Below are 12,813 nucleotides of genomic sequence, written 5' to 3'. Positions count from 1 at the left end.
CAAGTCGGCTACTAATTTTCTGAAGCTTGTATCTGTGAATTGAGTGCCATTGTCTGTGGTGATGGAGTATGCAACCCCGAACCTTGTGACAATGTTCCTATATAAGAATTTCCGGCTTCTTTGAGCAGTGGCGTTGGCTAGGGGCTCTGCCTCGATCCACTTTGTGAAATAGTCTACCCCTACTATGAGAAATTTGACTTGTCCTGATCCCTGGGGGAAAGGTCCGAGAAAATCGAGTCCCCATTTTGCAAATGGCCAAGGCGAAGTTACGCTGATGAGCTCTTCTGGCGGGGTGATGTGAAAGTTGGCATGTTTCTGGCATGGTGGGCATGTCCTTACAAACTCTGTAGCTTCCTTTTGTAGAGTTGGCCAATAAAATCCCGCCTGAAGTACTTTTTTGGTGAGACCTTGTGCTCCGAGATGATTACCACAAATGCCATTGTGTACTTCCTCTAAAACTTCCCTTGTGTTGGAGGTCGGCACACATTTTAATAGTGCTATTGAAATCCCTCTTTTATATAGGGTGTTGTTTATGATAGTGTAGTACTGAGCCTCCCGTTTTAACCTCTTTGCCTCCTTTTCATCTGTGGGGAGTGTTTCTGTTTTGAGGTAATTAATTATGGGGGTCATCCATCCTTGATCCTAACTTGTTATGGCTAGGACTTTTTCCTCTTCCGAGATTGACGGGTTCTGTAGCATTTCCTGGATGAGGCTTCTATTGTTGTCCCCTGGTTTGGTGCTGGCTAGTTTTAAGAGTGCATCAGCTCATGCATTTTGTTCGCGGGGTATATGGCAGATCTTATATTCCCCGAGTTGTCCGAGATATTCCTTGGTTTTATCCAAATACTTTTTTATGGTGGGATCTTTGGCTTGGTAGCTCCCTGTTATTTGTGAGGTGACTACTTGTGAATCGCTGAAGATGTTGAGTTTTTGAGCTCCAACCTCCTTAGCCAGCTTCAAACCAGCTAGTAACGCTTCATATTCCGCCTGGTTGTTTGAGGCCGGGAACCCAAATTTGAGGGAAAGCTCAACTTGGGTTCCTTGGTTACTTTCTATTATCACACATGCGCCGCTTCCAGTCTTATTCGAGGACCCGTCCACGTAGAGATTCCATTCTGCGGGGGTTTCCAGGGTATCTATGAATTCTGCAATGAAGTCGGCCAAGTACTGTGATTTGATGGTTGTCCGAGGTTCATATTGGAGGTCGAACTCGGATAACTCGAATGCCCATTGTAAAATTCTGCCTGCTAGATCTATTTTCTGCAATATCCCTTTTATGGGCTGGTCGGTCCGAACCTTAATGGTGTGAGCCTGGAAGCACGGGCGAAGTCGTCGAGATGTCAGTATGAGAGTATAGGCAAATTTTTCTATTTTTTGGTAGTTCAGCTCGGATCCCTGCAGCGCTTTACTAATGAAGTATACAGGTTGTTGCCCTTTGTCGTCCTCTCGAACCAGTGCTGAGGCTACTGCCCAACTTCCTACCGCAAGGTATAATACGAGTGGTTCTCCCTCTCGTGGTCAAGTTAGGATAGGTGGTCGTCCTAGGAAACTTTTGAAATCTTGGAAGGCTTGCTCGCATTCCATTGTCCACTCGAACTTCTTTTCTTTCCTTAAAGTGGCATAGAAGGGGAGAGATCTTATCGCTGATCCTGCTAAGAATCTGGATAAGGCTGCCAATCTCCCGTTGAGTTGTTATACCTCTCTGACACAAGTTGGACTCTTCATGTTGAGTATGGCCTGACATTTGTCTGGATTTGCTTCAATTCCTCTTTGTGTGAGCATGAAACCTAAGAAATTGCCCGCTTCTACTGCAAAGGTGCATTTTGCGGGATTGAGTCGCATGTCATGCTTCCTTATAGTGCCGAACACTTGGGCCAGGTCAGACAATAATGTCTCTTCACTTTGTGTCTTTATTAACATGTCATCTACGTAGACTTCCATGATTTTTCCGATATGATCTGAAAAGACTTTATTCATTAGCCTTTGATAAGTAGCTCTCGCATTCTTGAGACCGAAAGGCATCACGATGTAGTAGTAATTTGCTTTTGGTGTTAAAAACGAGGTCTTTTCTTGATCTGGTGGATACATGGGGATTTGGTTGTATCCAGAATATGCATCCATAAATGAGAGGTATCTATATCCGGATGAAGCATCTACTAGAGCGTCGATACTTGGGAGTGGGTAAGGATCTTTTGGGCAGGCTTTGTTGAGATCGGTGTAGTCGGTGCACATTCGCCACTTCCCATTTGATTTTTTCACCAAGACGACGTTAGCTAGCCATAGTGGGTACTTGACTTCTCTTATGAATCCTGCCTCCAGTAGTGCTTGTACCTGTTCTTCCACAGCTTGGGATTGTTCTGGCCCAAGTTTTTTTTGTCTCTGCTGTACCGGCCGAGATCCTGGATAGACCGCCAACTTGTGACACATTAGCTTGGGGTCTATTCCTGGCATGTCTGCAGCTTTCCATGCGAAGAGATTAACATTATCTCGTAAGAACTGCACTAGTAATTCTTTTGCGTCTCCCTTCAGGATCGTGCCAATATTAGTTGTTTTGTCCGAGGTGTCTCCGATCTGAACTTTCTCTACTTCACCTTCGGGCTGCGGACGGAGTTCTTCTCGTCTCTAAACTCCACCAAGCTCAATTGTATGGAACTCTTCTCCTCTGCCTATGAGGTTCAAACTTTCGTTATAACAGTGGCGTGCCATCTTTTGATCTGCTTTTATCTTAGCTATCCCTTCTGTAGTTGGGAATTTCATGCATAGATGTGGGGTTGAGACTATTGCGCCGAGTTGATTTAGTGTTGTCCGACCTATTAAGGCTTTGTAGGCTGAACTCACGTCGACCACGATGTAGTCTATCTTGAGTGTTCTGGATTGGTTCCCTTTTCCGAAGGTTGTATGTAGTGACACGTATCCTAGTGGTTGTACTGGGGTATCTCCCAGTCCGAACAGGCTGTTCGGGTATGCTCTAAGCTCCTTTTCTTCTAAGCCGAGCTTGTCGAAGGCAGTTTTGAATAAGATGTCGGCGGAGCTCCCTTGGTCTACTAATGTGCGGTGGAGATTTGGCGTTTGCCAGTATGATGGTGATGGCCATGGGATCATCGTGTCCTGAGATGATACCGGATGCGTCTTCTTTGGTGAATGTGATTGCGGGGATATCGAGTGCTTCCTCCTTGACATGATATACTTCTTTGAGATATCTTTTGCGGGATGATTTGGAGATTCCTCCTCCTGCAAATCCTCCGTGTATCATATGGACATGTCTTTCTGGCGTACGAGGTGATCACTCAGTTCGTCCGACATCTTCATCCCTTCTTCTCTTTCTTTGCTCATCATCTCGGGCAGCCAGAAACCGATCTAGTTTTCCTTCTCTCACTAATTTTTCTATGACGTTTTTTAAGTCGAACCATTCGTTGGTGGAATGCCCTCGGACTCGATGATATTCACAGTATTCATTCCGATTTCCTCTTCCTCTTTTGTCTTTGAGTGGTTGAGCTGGGGGTATTTTTTCTGTGTTACAGACTTCTTTGTAAATATCCACAAGGGACACCCGAAGAGGGGTATAATTATGATACTTTTTGATTTTTTCCCCCGTTCAATCTTCCTTCCTCTTGGATTTTTTATCTTTATCTCGGTAGGTGGAACCGGATCTCGAGGCTTCTCCAAGTCGGGAACTTTCTTCCATGTTGATGTACTTCTCCGCCCGCTCTTGCACCTCATCCAGAGATGTGGGGTATTTCTTTGATATAGATTGGCTAAAAGGTCCCTCTCGTAGGCCGTTGATGAGGCCCATGATAGCGGCCTCTGTTGGCAAGCTTTGTATATCTAGGCACGTCTTGTTGAATCTTTCCATGTAGTTGCGAAGACTTTCCCGGTCTCCTTGCTTGATTCCTAGTAAACTGGGGGCGTGCTTAGCCTTGTCTTTTTGGATGGAGAATTTGGCCAGAAATTTTTTGGCTAGGTCGTCAAAGCTTGAGATGGACTTAGGAGGTAAATTGTCGAACCATCTGATCGCTGTCTTCGTGAGAGTCGTTGGAAAAGCTTTGTAGCGAACAGCGTCTGATGCGTCGGTGAGGTACATTCTGCTTCTGAAGTTGCTGAGGTGATGGTTGGGATCTGTAGTGCCATCGTACAAAGTCATATCCGGGAGCTTGAAGTCCTTGGAAATTTTAGTTTTCATGATTTCCCTAGTGAATGGATCTTGATCTTTACGTGAGTTGTCCTCAGGGGTGGTCCAGGTAGCCTTTTCTTTGAGATCGGCTTCGAGTTGTAGAAGTTTATCTTCTAATTCTCGACGTCGCCTTACCTCTCTTTGTAGATCCTTGCCAACTTCTCGTTGATGCTGGCTTTCTTTTTCAAGTTGCTTTAAACGATCTTGAAGCGCTTCTATTACTCCTGGATTTGATGAGTTTTTGTCTCCGTTGGATTCCGGAGTATCTTTTGGTGTAGCGTCCGCATTTTTGTGCGGCGTTCTGTCCTCTAGATCTGAATCATGGTCGTTGCCATGGTCGTCCGCCATGGTAATGGGATGACTTCCAGGTCCCCGGCAACGGCGCCAATGTTCCGAGGGTTACCTAAAACTAGAGGTCGATTGATAAACCACTATTTTATGGTTTATCTTGTGCTCAATTGAGTGGTTTTTATCAACTCTTTACCCACTTATTCATACTATTTGCATGATTTTACATTTGCCTTCCTAATTATGTGCTTTGATTGAAAACATGCTTCTTTGGCCTTAAGTTCCCTATGTTTAATCCTCTCTTATTACCATTAGATGCCTTGATATGTGTGTTAAGTGATTTCAGAGATTACAGGGCAGGAATGGCTCAGAGGATGGAAAGGAAGCATGCAAAAGTGGAAGGAATACAAGAAGTTGGAGAAATTGCTAAGCTGTCCAGCCTGACCTCTTCGCACTCAAACGGCTATAACTTTAGCTGCAGAGGTCCAAACGATACGGTACTAGTTTTGTTGGAAAGATAACGTCCGGGGCTTCGATTTGATATCTAATATGCCATAGTGGCCCTGACGCTAGGTGACACGAACGCATCGCAGTGGCGAAAATCAGCGTGGCAGATTTCTTCTCCAGCGATTTCTGGGCTGTTTCTGACCCAGTTCTCGGCCCAGAAAACACAGATTAGAGGCTATAAAGTGGAGGAATGCATCCATTCATAAGAACAAGTTCATAATTCATAATTTTAGTTTTAGATGTAGTTTTTAGAGAGAGAGGCTATCTCCTCTCTCTTAGGATTTAGTTTTAGGATTTAGGATTATTTCTTTTTCATCACAGGTTCAATGTTCCTCTTGTTTATTTTCTATTTTTATTAATTATTATTCATCTTTTCAATTTGGCTTATGCTACACTCATGTTATGATTTTCTTAATTAATATTATTTGAGGTATTTCAGAATTATGATTGCTTTCTTTTATTTATATAAATAATTTGGATTTTTCCCTTTTGGCTTTGGTTGAGTCATTGGAGACTCTTGAGTTATCAAACTCATTGTTAATTGAAAATTAGAATTCTTCAAGAATTAATTCGAGTTCCAATAACTCTAACTTTTCCCAAGGAAAGACTAGGACTTGAGGAATCAGAATTAATTCATCCACTTAACTTACCTTCATAGTTAGAGGTTAACAAAGTGGGAGAAAAATCCAATTCTCATTACAATTGATAAGGATAACCAGGATAGGACTTCCAGTTTTCATACCTTGCCAAGAGTCTATTTTATAGTTATTTATTTTATTCTTATTATCATTCAACATACTGCTTCCTTACTTTCAAAACCTACTTTCAAAACCCCCAATTTACAAGACTCATAACCAATAATAAGAACATACCTCCCTGCAATTCCTTGAGAAGACGACCCGAGGTTTAAATACTCGGTTATCAATTTTAAAGGGGTTTGTTACTTGTGACAACCAAAATATTTGTAAGAAAGGTTGATTGCTTGGTTTAGTAACTATACTTGCAACGAGAGTTTACTATAACTTCTAAACCATCAATCTTCAGTTTTTCATCGATCTCGAACGAGATCTTCTGTACTGGTCGGTGCTGACGTGTCTGGCTGGTGAGTAGCGGCCGGAGCTGTCGTGTCCGACTTGTTGATCTAGCTGCACTGTTGATCCTTTGTCACCGGATGGTGGGGGGTACCTGCAAGAGACTCCGATGTTAAGTTAGCATGGGTATTAAGCAGGTTTTTAGTAGAATCAGAGTATGAGTTATACCTTGGTGCTCCAGTATATTTATAGTAGTGTGGGCTGACCTTTCTGATAAGATAAGTTAGTTATCTTATCTTATCTTATTTTAGGTGAAGTCATCTTATCTTCAAGGGAACTGCCTTTATCTCTATAGGTTTGGATTACCTTTGGATGTGGGTCGTGTTCCTCTATTTGGGCCCTTTATTGGGCTTTCCTGTCGATTTGGCCGACCTCTTTGAGAAGAGGTCGGATAGCCTGACCTGAAGAGGTCGGTCGCTTTGTCACTGAACATTTCGGGTCGGATAGCTCGACCCAGGGTGTGAACACCAGCCATGAAGCAGATATTATCTTCACTTTCGGAGTCTTCTTCCTTATCTGAATCACTCTCAAGATTCTCCCAAGATGCCATGAGCACTCGTTTCTTTTCTTTCTTTCCTTTATCCTCCTTTTTGAGTTTTGGACAATTGTACTTGAGGTGTCCAAATTCCTTGCAGTGGTGGCAAGTCACTTTGCTCATGTCCTTCTTGTACTCCTTTGAGCTTGAACATTTGTACTTGTCTTTGTTCCTCATTAGCCTTCTGAATCTCCTAGCAAAAAATACAAGTTCATCATCTGAAAAACCATCACTAGACTCACTCTTTTGATTCTATTTTTGACTTAAGGGCTGTTCCCTTTTTCTTTGAGTCCGGGTTTGTGTGCGTGGCTTCATAAGCAAAGAGTTTTTCTCTCAGCTCATCATAAGTTATGGGACTTAGGTTGTTACTCTCGGCTAGGACGGTGGCTGTTCTTTCCCATTTCTTTGTGAGGCTTCTAAGTAGTTTTCTCACTAGGGTTTGTTCTGAGTAGGTTGTACTCATAGAATCGAGGTTGTTGATTATTATTGAGAATCTCCCAAACACTTCATCAATACTTTCTCTATCCTTCATGTTGAACATCTCGTATTCTTTTCGCAGCATATCAATCCTCGTTTCTTTGACCTGTTTAGGGCCTTCGTGTGTAACCTGGAGTTTCGCCCAGATTTCTTTCGCACAGTGAAGAAGGTTGATGGCTTTGGCATTCAGCTCCACTTTCTTCTTGTCGTCGTCATTCCATTCAGTTTCTTCTTTTGAAGTCACCACTCCATCAGCACTTATTTTTGTTGGAATCTTGGGGCCGCTTACAACAATCTTTATGTTGTAGTCAATGGATTGCATAAAGATGCTCATCCTCTCTTTCCAGTAGGCATAGTTCTTCTCGTTGAAGAAGGGAGGCCTATTGTTTGACTGGCCTTCAGTTAGAGTGTAGACAACTATGGTTGTGCCCAAGTTGTTTGCCATTGGACCTTTGCTCCAAGGCTCTGATACCAATCGAAGGTTCTAAAAGGCTTAGAGAAGGGGGTTGAATCTATGGCCTTGTTTTACTTTAATGGAATAACCCTTTAATTATAAGCTTTCAGTCTGAATCTGTTTGAACTCAGCAGCGGAAAATTTATGAGACAATTTCATTTTGTCTCATGAATATCAAAAAACAGAACAGAGAAGGGAAGAGAGAAGCTGACACCATCATGTATCCTGGTTCAGTTGCCTTGTGCGATGCAACCTACATCCAGTCTCCACCACAACAGTGGTGGAATTTCCACTATAGTTAAAGTATTACATACACCAATTCCAAAGGATTGACACAATCCTTTCCCTCTCAAGTTCTAACCTAACTTGACTTGGTTATGCTAATACCTAACTCTTCACTCTTAGTGCTAACCCAACTAAGAAAGGGGTACCTCACAGGTACATGATACAAGACAATAGAAACAACTTAAAGAAATCTGAAATCACTCTAGAATTTTCTCTTAAGTGTTTCACTCATCCTTTTATCACTCTTTGGCTTTTTTCTTGAGCTCTCTCTTTCAGTCTTTTATCACACAAAAAATTACAGAAAGATATACATAGAAAATAAAATTACAATCTGTAAAATATGAAGGAGATTGATGCTTCAACAGCCTCTTTTGCTATGAGTTGAACCAGGTTGAGCAAACACTAATCAAGTTCTTCATCTTGGCAGAATGCTTCTTTCTCTAGATAGCACTGTCCAAAACGTTGAACCTTCTTAGGAAGCTCTCTATGAAACACTAACTCTGGTTCTTTCTGCTTGTCTTCAAAAGAGTAAAAAATTTTCTTTTGTATCTCCTTACATGTTGCTGAGTTGCTCTCTTCCAAGTCAACTCTTCGAGCTGTGTGCTACCAACTTACCATTTCACTCTTTTCAATTAATTCCTAAATTAGGAATTTTGAATCTGATCCTCTTACTTGACCAAAGGCCTCAGGGAAGTAATGAAAAATTTGTTCAATGGTAATCCCAGATCTAAACCATTAAAAGTGTGCTTTGGCTCCAAAAAACTTTGTGAACTATTGATTTACAGCTGCAGAGATCAAACTTTTACTTGTAATTGTAATATTTATAATTAATATTTATTATTCAACATTTTGACTTTCCCTTTTTTCTTTTTTCCTTGTTTTACCATTGATATGGCTAGCAGAGTTGAGGCCATTGTTGCCATGAGGAGGAGGTTAACTTCAGGGTCTATTCCTCCAACATTTTCCAACAAATGTTGAAGGTGGGTATAGAATTTTATCTACCACCTTAAGCAACCTTCCTCCTCCCGGAACATAGAAATCCACTCCTTAAGCTAAAAAATCCTCAGTTATTGATCCTTTTTCAGTTATTTCCGAATTCCCAGTCCTATTAGGTGACAGAATTGAATTCTTTTTCTTGGTAGACACTACTCTAATAACATCTTCATCCCTTCATATACTCCAAAGTGATTTTTTTCATAGACTTTACCATTTTAAAAGTTAAGTCTCGCTTGAAATCATCTTCTAGTAATCCTGCAATAAGACACAAACACACAACCTCAAGAGCGCGTATATTCACTTCCAACAGTGCCTTGTTGAAACAATCCAAGTAATCTTGGATATTTTCTCCGATCCTTTGTTTTACTCCAAGTAAAGAAGTCGGATGCCTAACTTGAGTCCTTATAGTAGTGAAATGTGCAAGAAACTTCGGCTTGATATCGGCAAAATAGGAGATCCAATCGGAAAGTAGGGAGTTGAACCATGCAATAGCTAGTCCCGATAACATTATTGAAAAATTTTTGCATCGAATGAAATCTCCCATCCTTTCAAATGTATTCTTTATTTAAAAGGATCTATGTTCTCCTGGAGATCTGTGATTGCTTCATACTTCGAATCTGTCAGCATGTCAAACTTCTTTGGCAACTGAACTTGAAGGACATGGGAAGAAAATGGGGTCTGCCCCATTATAACATGTTCATGGGAATCGCTATGCCTTTTAGTGCTTTTACTCCTCAACAGAGTTCTCCTCCTTTTAAAATGGGCCAAACATGATTTAGTTCATGATCTTCTTCTAGATTTTCCAACGTTGATCATCAGGTCGAGGCGAAACTCTATTGTCCTTCCGAGGTGAATAGGAGCGGTAACGGTCTTCCCCTTGGTGTCGCCTATGACCTTGGTCAGGTGTTCCTCTCTCACGACTATCCCGATGACCTCTTGTAGTATGACTTCGGGGACTGTGATTGTCGAGATCACTCTGCGAGTTGGCATTCTAATTCTTGGATGCGATGCACACCTCTTGCATATCATGGACGTAGTCTTCTCCCAATCCAGCAAAATGGCTACCACTTGTGTTTTGGCCTTCATGCCAACCAAAACCAAGGGGCTCTGATCCTGATGCTCCTTATCATTGGGAGCAGAGTGATATTGATTTTGTGTCCATCTTCCTCATCTTGCTTCTCTTTATGGGTTGTTATTAATTGGATGGTTGATTGTAGTTTGACATCACGATCGACCATGGTTCTAACACTTTAGGATCTCCATAGATGGTGCCAAATGTTTGGACCTGAGATGAAAATTCACTCAAAAGTTGATGGGGATCCACGTCCTTATCTCGTTGGTGACAGATTAAGAGGACAACCTACAAAAACACTTTAATGCTTAAGTCAGTGAATGCTCTTAGATGATATTTAAGATTGTTTATTCTTACCTCGAAGGTTTTCCCTTTATATTATTTAGAGACGTTATCATATAGTCATTTTCAACTTTAATTCCGTTATTTGATAACGTCAAAAGTTATTATCTTTTATGAATTTTAATTATTTTTCGTTAAGGTTTATTGAATTCATAATGTCTTATATTCAAACATTTTTTTAGTAACTAATAAATCTTGTCCATATCACTTATAAAACATAATTTTATTAAGAAATTGAAATAAATATTATGTAAATTATTCTTTTAAAACAAATTAAGACTGATAGGTAAATGCTCAAAATACTAATCCTTGTCCACTAGAGACATAAACACAGTGGCATGTGTACATTATTTGTTTGCTGAGACATAAAATTTTAATGGACACGATTACATACAAATGTACATAAAATATATGTATTTAGTGTATCTCCTTCAAGCTGTGACACTAAGACATAATTCATGAGACACAAATTTTTTAATTCTATCCCTGATTATTTTTTTAATTCCAATTTTATCCTTTACCCTAACCATCATAACTCCTCTTCTGATCCAGATCATTCCACCTTCCTACTTCCCTTCTACCACTGCCTTTTCCTTCCACCATTGTCACCGCCACCACTACTGGTGTCGCCACTACCTTCCTCCTTTGTTTGCCTCTCCTCTCTCTCTCTCTCTCTCTCTCTCTCTCTCTCTCTCTCTCTCTCTTCCTCCTTCTCTGCCGCACCCATCTCCCACTCAACATTGTTGTCGTCACCATCATCATCGTGCCTTCGACCGTCTCTCTTCCTCCTTTGCTTGTGCCGACACCTCCCTCATCTCACCTCCAAATCTGTATTTGTCACTGACCTATTCATTCGTTGTCCATTGCATCGCCCTCCGCCATTACTGTCGGTCATCTCCATTGTCATGCCGCCTCCAGGTCTGCCTTGGCTCATCTCTCTTCTCCGTTGCTTGTGCTGATACCTCCCGATGAGATGACTTTTGTGTGGTCTAGAATTCACAAATGAAGACTCGTTGTAATATAGCTTCTAAACCAACAATATTCCTTTCATACAAAAGATTGTTTGTCACAAGTAACAAACCCCTAAATTTATAAACCGAAGTATTGAACCTCGGGTCGTTCTCCCTTGGAATTGCAATGAAGTGTCTTGCTATTGGTTATGAGTTATATTGGGGTTTTTGAGATTTTAGACAAGAAATGTAAATGGCAATGAAAGTAAACTAATAACTATGAAAGCTCTTGGTAAGGTTGTGAGGATTAGAAGTCCTATCCTACTTATCCTCCTCAATTGTGATCACAAATTATTCATTGCTACCACTTAGTTAACCTCTATAGTGGAGGAAAGTCAAGTGGATGAATCAACTTGATTCCACAAGTCCTAGCCAACTCCCAAGGAAAAGACTAGCGTTAGTGGTATCCAAATTAATTAGCAACTTCTAATTATCGATCAACAAGGGAATTAGATAGCTCAAGCGTCACTAATTACTCTACCAAAGCCAAGAGGAACAAAATCTACACTAAAATCCAACCAAGCATTTCCTCAAACACTTGGAAGGTGCAAAAGAAAAGCATAGTAAATTGATAACAAGAATAGAATCTAACAACTACTTATTACAAGGAATTAATAACAACAATCAAAGGAAACTCAATTATTATGAATTACCTCAAATTGCATTAAAAAAAATAAAATGAACAAGAATAGATCTACAAACAAAGTAGATGGGAGTAATAACAACAATGGAAGAATGATAAATGTAACAACAAGAAATTAAGAAGAAGAAGTAGAAGAAGGCATGAATTGAAACCTAGATCGAAGAACTAATCCTAATTCTAGAGAGAAGTGAGAGCTTCTCTCTCTAAAACTAAACTAAACTAAACTAGCCTAATGTGTGTTATGATTCATGATTCCCATCCCCCTTCAATCCATGGTCCTTTTGAGTGTTTTTGGCGCCAAATTTGACTTGGATTGGGCCCCATAGGCCTTCAGAATTTGCTGGCCACGTTTTCATTAAAAAAAAAATCATAAATCAGCACCGACGCGTACGCGCACAGCACGTGTACGCGTCCATGGGCGATTTCGCAAGGTGCGCGTAAGCGCCTGGTGCGCGCGCGCGTCCATGGCCGAGTTCAACTCTTTGGCTTTTCATGATCTTCTCTACTTGCATGCTTCCTTCTGGTACGCGGAATCGTGATTACACTTTAATTATGTAAAATTCATTGCTCTTTCTTTCCCTGGAAATGGCGCCAAAAACATGATGCCAAGACCATGGTTCACAACTCCGTGTAACTAACCAGCAAGTGCACTGGGTCGTCCAAGTAATACCTTACGTGAGTAAGGGTCGAATCCCACGGGGATTGTCGGTATGAAGCAAGCTATGGTCACCTTGTAAATCTCAGTCAGGCGGATATCAAACAGTAATGGGTTTTCAAAAATAAATAATAGAATAGGGATAGAGGTACTTATGTAAATCATTGGTGAGAATTTTAGATAAGTGAATGGAGATGCTTTTCGTTCCTCTGAACCTCTGCTTTCCTGCTATCTTCATCCAGTCAGTCTTACTCCTTTCCATGGCTGGCTTTATGTGATACATCACC

This window comes from Arachis hypogaea, chromosome 14 (assembly GCF_003086295.3).
Source record: "Arachis hypogaea cultivar Tifrunner chromosome 14, arahy.Tifrunner.gnm2.J5K5, whole genome shotgun sequence".
NCBI classification, from domain to species: domain Eukaryota; kingdom Viridiplantae; phylum Streptophyta; class Magnoliopsida; order Fabales; family Fabaceae; genus Arachis; species Arachis hypogaea.
Note: the sequence above shows the minus strand (reverse complement) of the source record.